We start from the raw sequence: 8,411 nt of genomic DNA, 5'->3' as shown, positions 1-8,411 counted from the left end.
TTATCCCCTATTGGTTAGTGGTGGTTGAGCCCAGTGCCTGGCATATGCTGGGCAAGTACTCTGTCTTTAACTTATATCCCAGGCCACTTTTGACTTTTTTCCAACTTTGAAGCAAAGTTTCACAAAGTTGTTCAGACTGGCTCAGATCCTCTGTAACACAAGCTGGCCTTTAATGTTGCATCTTACCATGTTTGTCATCTCAGTAGTAAGGACTACAGGACTGTGACACCAGACCCAGCTACTTTCTCGCTCTCTCTAAGTTAATGTACACATATTCCAGAAATTTGGACATGGATATAGTCTTTCCAGTGTGGTAGTCATTATCTCAAATTCTACAGTCTTCAAATTTCAGGTATAGGTGTTCGGCAATCAGAATCATAAATTGACTATGGGTTCAACATAAAAACGTACTGGTGAACTGGAGACTGTGAAAATATAATTATCAAATATTTGTGCACATAGCTCCTATGGGAGGAGAAGCAGAAATCTAGTAAGTTTAATCAGAAGAGCCTAGAGGAGGAGAGTCACGGAAGAGTAGCATTGGAATTGAATCCTGACAAATACGTCTGCCAGAAGGAAGAGGATGGCCTGATGCAATGAGAGATGCTTAATTGGATGAGATTTTAAATATACAAGTGAAAGGTTTAAGTATTTGGAATGTGGTTCAGTAGACAAAGTGCCTGCTGAGTAAACATGAGGACAGGGATTTAGATCCCCGGTACTCCAATAAAAGCAGGGCGTTGGGGTCCACATCAGTAACCCCCTCAGTAGGCATGATGGTGTGGGAGAATGGTCTGTATTTTGTCAATTATATTTTAACTAAACGCTGATTGGCCAGTAGCTAGGCAGGAAGTATAGGCAGGACAACCAGACAGGTAGTAGAGGTGGGTCAGTGAGAAAAAGAGAATTCTGGGAAGAAAGAAGCCCATTCTTTTGCAGTCCTGATCCGATCACAGAAGAAGGAAGATGTGACTGCCCTGCTGAATAAGGTGCTGAGCCACATGGCTAACACAGATAAAAACAATGGCTAATAATGGGATATATAAGTTATAAGAGTTAATAAGAAGCCTGAACTAATGGGCCAATCAGTTTATAAGTAATGTAGACCTCTGTGTGATTTCTCTGGGACTTAATGATTGCGGGAACTGGGCAGGACAGAAATCCCGACAACACATGGAGACAGACAGATCCCACTTTAGCAAATTGGTGAGGTCTGTGTTCAGAGAGAGGGCTTGTCTCAAAAAAATAACCTAAGGGGCGATAGTGGAAGACAGCCAATGTCAACTTCTAACCCCTATATGTGTGTGCATGCACACACATGTTTGTACCTTCACACAAATAAATCTGTAGTCAACTGAAAACTGCATATGTGTATATGTAAATACATGTAGAAAAGGAGAGTTAGTACATCTACCTACAGAGATTATAATGGGCACAGGGCAAGATGTAAATGAGAGACCAGGAAAAAGGGTTTTGTATTTAGTCTTAGGAGATGCAAGACCTTGATAGTGAGAATAGAGGAAGCTGTATAAGGTAGACATTTTGACTTTACAGTCCTAAGCATATGTAAAGGAAGGCCTCTGATTTAGACATATGGTTAACACTAATATAGAAAAATGGATGCTGGTTGGATATGGTGGCTCATGATCATAATCCCTGAACCTATGAGACAGAGGCCAAAGGATCACTGCTAGTATGACTTCGGCCGGGTTCATATACTAAGTTCCAGGCCAGTCAGAGCTACATAGCAATACCTTATCTTAAATCGACAGAGAGAGAGAGAGGAAGAAGAGAGAAGGGTCCTAGAATATGTCCAAGGTACACGCTGCTTGTCCTAAGGTCATTACGCTATTACAAACTTCCACCTCTGGTAGTATCTGATGTCTCTTTCTTTTTTTCTTTTCTTTCTTTTTTTTTTTCATTTGATTGTTCCTGTCACCTCTCCTCCTGAATTACCTTGTTAATGAATCATCTGTTCACTTCATGGAATTACGTTTTTCAGAAAGATATTTGAAATTTAGTTTGGACCAGGCATGATTTGTTCTTATTCTGCACAATGTGTGAGAGTTAGAATACAATGCACACGTATACTTTATGGGTATGCATGTTTCTGTGTGTGAATGCAAGTGTGTGTGTGTGTGTGTGTGTGTGTGTGTGTGTAAAGGACAGAGATCAACCTCAAGGATCTTTCCTAAAGTTCTGTATATCTTATTTATTAAAAGTTTTAGGAATATTTATTTGGTTTTATGTGTTTGGATCTTTTGACTGCATGAATATGCACTCCATACAAGCTTGGTGTATTCAAAAGTTGAGAAGAAGAATCAGATCCCTCAGAACCATTGATATAGATGATTGTGAGTAGGGATGTGGATGCTGGGAACCCTGGGTCTTCCACAAGAGTAGCAAGTGCTCCTAACCACTGAATAATCTCTCCAGCACTTATTTGAGACAGTGCCTCTTGCATGCCTAGAGCTTGACAAATAGACTAGGTTCCCTAGCAAGTGGGACACAGTGATCTTCTGGTCTCCACTGTTATTGGATAAACTTCTTGTACACTTTAAAGATGTGTCTCTGCCTAAGGTGCCTTCTGATTAGTTTAATAAAGAGCTGAATGGCCAATAGTGAGGCAGGAGAGAATAGGTGGAATTTTGGGGGAGAGAGAGGAACTCTGGGAAGAAGAAAGGTGGAGAGATGCCAGCAAGATGTAGAACAAGTTAGACATACAGAATGGGAGGAATGTAAAAGCCACATGGCAGAGAATAGATTAATAGAGGTGAATTTGAGTTGTAAGAGCTAGTTGGAAACAAGCCCAGGTTAAATGCCAAGCTTTCATAATTAACAATATAGTTAATAATAAGTCCTTGAGTCATATTTGTGAGCTGGAGGCCCAAAGGAAAGCCGCTGACATGTGGCCCCCAACTTGGGTTAGCGGGTGAAGTGTTTATCTAAGTTATTCTTTTATCAATAAAAACTCAGAAGTCAGATAGTGGGATAGGAACCTGATAGATCCACAGAGTGATGGAGAAACTACTGACTCACTGTGCATCTCCAGACCTTTCCTGATGGAAAAGGCCCACAAATCTCTCTAAGTCCCTCCCTATTCCTTTCAGTGTCTCTCTATCTTAATCGGGGTTGGCCAAACACTCTGTGGTTTATTCTTGTCAGTTGAACAGACTGGACTCCGCCTCTGATTTAAGATTGAACTTTATCAGCAGTCTTGGAGTGACAGTGAGAACAGCTCTCCTGCAATACCCCACCTCCCTAGTACTGGGGTTACAAGCACACATCTCACGCCCAGGCTTTTTTGTGTGTGAGTTCCGGGGATCAAACTCAGGCCCTCATACTGTTACGACAAGGAGTTTCCCAAATGAGCTCTTGCCACAGCCCTTCTGAGGCTTTTCCAAACTTTCTTTAATTGTCTGTTCTGTAGTTTTGCCTATGAACTTCATAGCAGAGACTTGACATTTGTTTTGCAATTCCAGAAAGCTTTGCCCTCGCTTTGGTGAAGTGTATAAAAAAAAGAAATTATTGAAAATAGATACTAGAAGAGGGATGAACCTGATAAATTAATGAAAATTAGTCAAGGCTGGAGAATCTGTTACACCCATGTAGTACTCATAAATATCTGCAGGAATGGACTTTTTGAAATCTCAAAGCCAAGCCCCAGTGTCACAATTCCTTCAACAATGTCACACCTCCAATCCTTTCAAATAGTGCCACTACTTGACAACCAAGGATTCACATTTTCAGTCAGTGTTGTTCATTCTCATCAAAATTGTCCACAAAAGTCACACAGCTCCTGGTTTGTAACAACTCCTAGGACTGTGTTTTCTTCAGTGAACTGTCTTTTTATTTTAGATGGACATAGAAAAATTATCAGGTTGTGAACACTTGAACCTAAGGTACTTTGGTCTCAGTTTCTTAATCAGCAACCCTTCGACAGCCTTTCCTTTGAACGTACAAGTAAATTTCTGTTCCAGCACATTAGACAAAAGCCAGGAGTTGTCCCACATGGAAAGATGATATGTGATGTAGGTTTCACTGGAAAAATACAGGGACCTTGAGACTATAACAAATAATAGCCCTCAATCATTTTGTCGCAGGTAACAGAGTCAGGCCTGTTCTTAGTGGCATGTCATCTGAGGCATGACATGCAGATGACACATCACAGGTAGAACTCTTATCTCTCTGTGTGGTTGAAGAAAACACTCACTCTAAAGTTGCTTCCCTGCTTTGCCTACACTTTAGCCCTTGGGAAATCATTTTTTAAAAGTTAAATAAGATCAAGTAGGTAGGGGGAAATCACTGTTTCAAAATGTAAATGCATGACATTTAGCATCTGCATTTTTTAATGAGTGAGAATTATATTTCACTATGTTCTGTTAATACAGTTATGTAGATTAGACCTAGAGATGGAAAGAAATAAGTCATAGCTTGAGAAAATGAATTACAATACAATTAAAACAAACTGTCACTCTTCGGCTATGCTGCCCACTGCCCTCAAGCATGTTCTTTCAGGGAAACAAAGGGGTACAGGTGAATGTGATTATCATGACTTTTACTAACTTCAGCATAAGACATAGACTAAGTAATATTAAACTTAATTTTAAAATAAACTACTCAAAGTTTGACTTTAAAACCAACTAAAATTAGCCAATAAACAATGTTAGAATCATAAAGCAGCCTTAATCTTCAGGTGTTTCTACTAACTATTAGAAACCCTAAATTTTATGTTGCGCCTCCATTATCAGACTATCAGATAGGATGTCATTCTGTATACTTCAGAAGAATTATGCTTTTCCCTTTCATCTATACCCGTTTCCAATAAACAATGCCATTATTTAATCAACTGGCAGTTTGGTTTGAAAAGAGTTCTGTAGATGCTACAGAAGTCTTTTATCCAAGCCTGGCATGTAATCTCACTTGGGAGACAAGTGATTAATTATTGTCTGGATATTTGTTTATTGGATATTTAAGAAAAGGATATTTGTGTCTTTTGGGAATGGGGTGGATTGGCTTATTGATGACTCATGAAAAGTTTACTAATAATCAATATTCTTTGGAAGGTTAAGGGCTCTGAAGCAAACTCAAGGACTGAGAGATGCTGAGGTTTGGACCTCCTTATATGGAGTGAGTTGATCTAATATCTGGGATACCCAGAGCAGATGCCAAAGATGAATGAGGTAAGACACTTAATAAAAACAATCTGGATAGAAATAATAAAGCGTTATTTAAAAATATTTCTTTTATCTTACTTGTGTGTGAGAAGCATGTGTGTGCACATTCCCCCAGGGGTCAAAAAAGGGAATCAGTTTCCTTGGAGTGGGAGTTGCAGGCAATGTGAGCTGCCCATATGAACCCAGGAAACAGAACTGCAGTCCTCTGCAAGAACAGCAAACTTTCTTCGCCACTTGAATCATCTCTACAACCTCAAATAATAAAGTATTTTTAAAAGCTTGCAATCATCAGGCTGATCTGCAAGTAAAGGAATGGCCCACTATGATTAAAATAGGCCTTCTGCTTAGAAATAAAAATTCAGAGGAAACCAAGGCCTAAATGGAATCACTACAGTTAAACATGTAGTACGCTCATTTTACATTTGTAAAATCTGGAAGATGTAATATCTGAAGTGGAAATATTCCTAAATAGGCTTAAAACTGGAAAACATTAAAAGGAGGACTATTTGGTCACTCTGAGATGCATCCATAGAAAGTGATCTGAGCAAATGGAACAAAACAGACAGAAGCAGAATAAAGCTGGCCTGACTTAGAAAGAAATAGGAAGCTCTAACATTTGGGTAACTGCATCCCATGAAAGATAAAAATGCATTATATATGATGAAGTACTGTGCAAACACTTGCTCCACTTAATTAAAATATTAACAACCAGATCCAAGTTTAGCGCACTAAGAAGCATTCACAAACTCTATGACGATTCAATAGTAATACAGATAAAAATCTTGAAAGCCTCCATAGAGACAGAAACAAGTTACCAACAGGAAAGTCCAAAAAGAACATTTCTCATCAAAATTAATGCAAACCAGGAGACAGCATAATGACATTTTAAAGTGTTAAAGATTGTCAAAATTAAATGCCATGTTCAATAAAAATACTCTTCAAAGCATGAAATTTTTAAAAGACTTTCTTTCAGAGAAAAAGACATAACTGATTCATAAGCAACTAGTGGATCAATGAAAAATATCACAAGTAAAACTAGAAAATATTTTAAATAGTGTAATGATAAAAAGTAACATACAAATTTTGTGAGGTTGAGCTAGCAGTGCAGAGGTAATGTTATTGCATTTCACAAACTCAGTTCTCGACTATGAAAAACTAAGCTTGCAATCTTGAGATTAAAGAGGTCCCAAGCAGTCATTGTATGAGGGGACAAACAAAAGGGAAACAGATCAGAAGGAGATCCAATGTGGTTTGAAAGTTGTTAAGGAATAATGGTGGGTTAAAGATGGCTAACTGACTTCTTCCTTGTGCCTGACTCTGTGACACAATAGACTAAAAAGTTCTTCAAAAGTTCGTCAAGTTCAGGGCCTGGGCTATTTGAGGATCTTTTTGTAAAGGGTATTTGTCCAGATGTTTGGGAGCTATCTCTAGGGCCTTGCTCTAGCGGCCTCACTCCCTGCTACTTCTTTTATTAATCACTGTTTCTACCAGGTGGCACTAATTGCCCTTAGTGTCTTTTTCAGATGATGATGCTCCCGCTACTTTAGGATAATAAAGAGGGGCATAAAGGACTGTTTGCAGTTAGTACCCTCTCACCCATCAGCGCCATTCTACCTGGAGGTCTGCCCGATGCCCGGTGGCAGAAGACAGGTGAAAAGTCTATCTCTGGTTTTATGTGGTTGGGATCATCTGGAGTCTGATAAATTCCAGGAAAGGAGACATGAAGTGAACTATGCTATATGATGTTGCCTCTTGCTGTGACTTCCGTGATGGAAGTAATGGTCATGACTCAAGGATTGAAGATGGTTTCAGAGGTAGAACTTTAGGAGTCATGAAGATTCTCCCTCAAAGAAGGAAATCAGCCTTTTGATTTCAGAACAGGTGTATTACTGATGTTCTACACACACACAAGTCAATAAATGAATATTATTTTTCAAACCCATGAGTTTATGCCATGCTTTTTTAATGGTAGGAGGAGGCCACCAAAGCAAGGGCAGATATGTCTCTGTACAGAGTAATACCATTCAATAGAGTGTGACTCAGAATTCTCCAGAAAAATGGAACTTGTGAGTGTGTGTGTGTGTGTGTGTGTATGAAAGAGAGAGAGAAAGAGAGAGAGAGAGAGAGAGAGAGAGAGAGAGAGAGAGAGAGAGAAAGAGAGAGCAAGAGAGAGCTATTTTAAGTCATTGGCTTGTATAATTGTAGAGGCTTGCAGGTCCAAAATATGCAGAATAGACCCTAAAAAGACTTGATGTGATAGTTCAAGTCCAAAAGTCCAAAAACAGTCTTACACCAGGCTTCTTTTTTCTTTAGAGACCTTGGTCTTTTCCTACTGAGATGTTCAACTAATTGGATAAGCCCTGCTCGTTTTGTAGATGATAATTGTTTCCAATAAAATCTAATGATTCAAATGTTAATCTCCTCTTTAAAATACCTGCAGGTAACTTCTAGATGGATGTTTGATCATATATCACAATACCATGGCTTAAACAAGTTGACTCTTCAAATTTCTCACCACTTCATAGTGCAGAGTTGCTATGCTGCCATTATAATTTCTGTCTTGTCATTTTAATGCATTTTTTTGTTCTTCTAGATTCTCAGGGACAAACAGTATTCAGAGGAAAAAGCTATCAATTCAAATTATTTAGGCAATATGTTTTCTGCACTGTACTCTCTTTGGGGATATAAGATCCAGATTAAACTATAAATTTCATATCTATGACTCAGTATCCCACACAAGATGTGAGGCTACAAGTTTCGCTTCTAATAGAAAAGGTGAAGAAACACCAGCAGTCTTCAGGATTTTGCCCACATGATGAGTCTATTAGTACAGTGACTTTGGGGGGTTGCTTCTGTGTTTTATGGTATGTGGGGTTAGTGTACTTTTCAGTGCAGTTATCTTGTTTGATTCAGAGGAATAAGACTCCTGTGGCGTTATTCTGACATGTGCTTGAAGATGACTTCTCTCCTCATATGGAACCTGAAAATAGAATCACCATAAATGAAAGCAGAGGAATAGCTGAAGCCTACTGCATATCCAGCCCCAAACAGGACCGGAATCCAATGCTGTTCCCAAGCTTCTCCTTCTTCTGCATCAGAGAATTCACTGCTTCGATTAAGTAATTTGACTTGAAATTTTCTTTAATTTAAAGTGAAAAAGTACTAAATTTATTGTGCTCAATTTTGTGACTGGTATACTGAAAAGGCTTGATCTGGGACTGTGAGATCAGCTGA

At 38.9% G+C, this 8,411-nt stretch overlaps 1 long non-coding RNA gene across 1 annotated transcript; it reads left to right on the top strand.

The window, feature by feature from the left end:
• Nucleotides 1–5,080: 5,080 nt before the first annotated feature.
• On the top strand, nucleotides 5,081–7,115 carry LOC146895688 (uncharacterized). Its single transcript, XR_014997702.2, has 2 exons — nucleotides 5,081–5,183; nucleotides 6,701–7,115. It is a non-coding gene; the product is annotated as an uncharacterized LOC146895688 (long non-coding RNA).
• Nucleotides 7,116–8,411: the final 1,296 nt, after the last annotated feature.

The sequence above is a fragment of the Myodes glareolus genome, chromosome 2, assembly GCF_982192425.1.
Source record: "Myodes glareolus chromosome 2, mMyoGla1.1, whole genome shotgun sequence".
NCBI lineage: Eukaryota > Metazoa > Chordata > Mammalia > Rodentia > Cricetidae > Myodes > Myodes glareolus.
The sequence above is the reverse complement of the archived record's forward strand: the minus strand, read 5'-3'. Positions and strand labels throughout refer to the sequence as shown.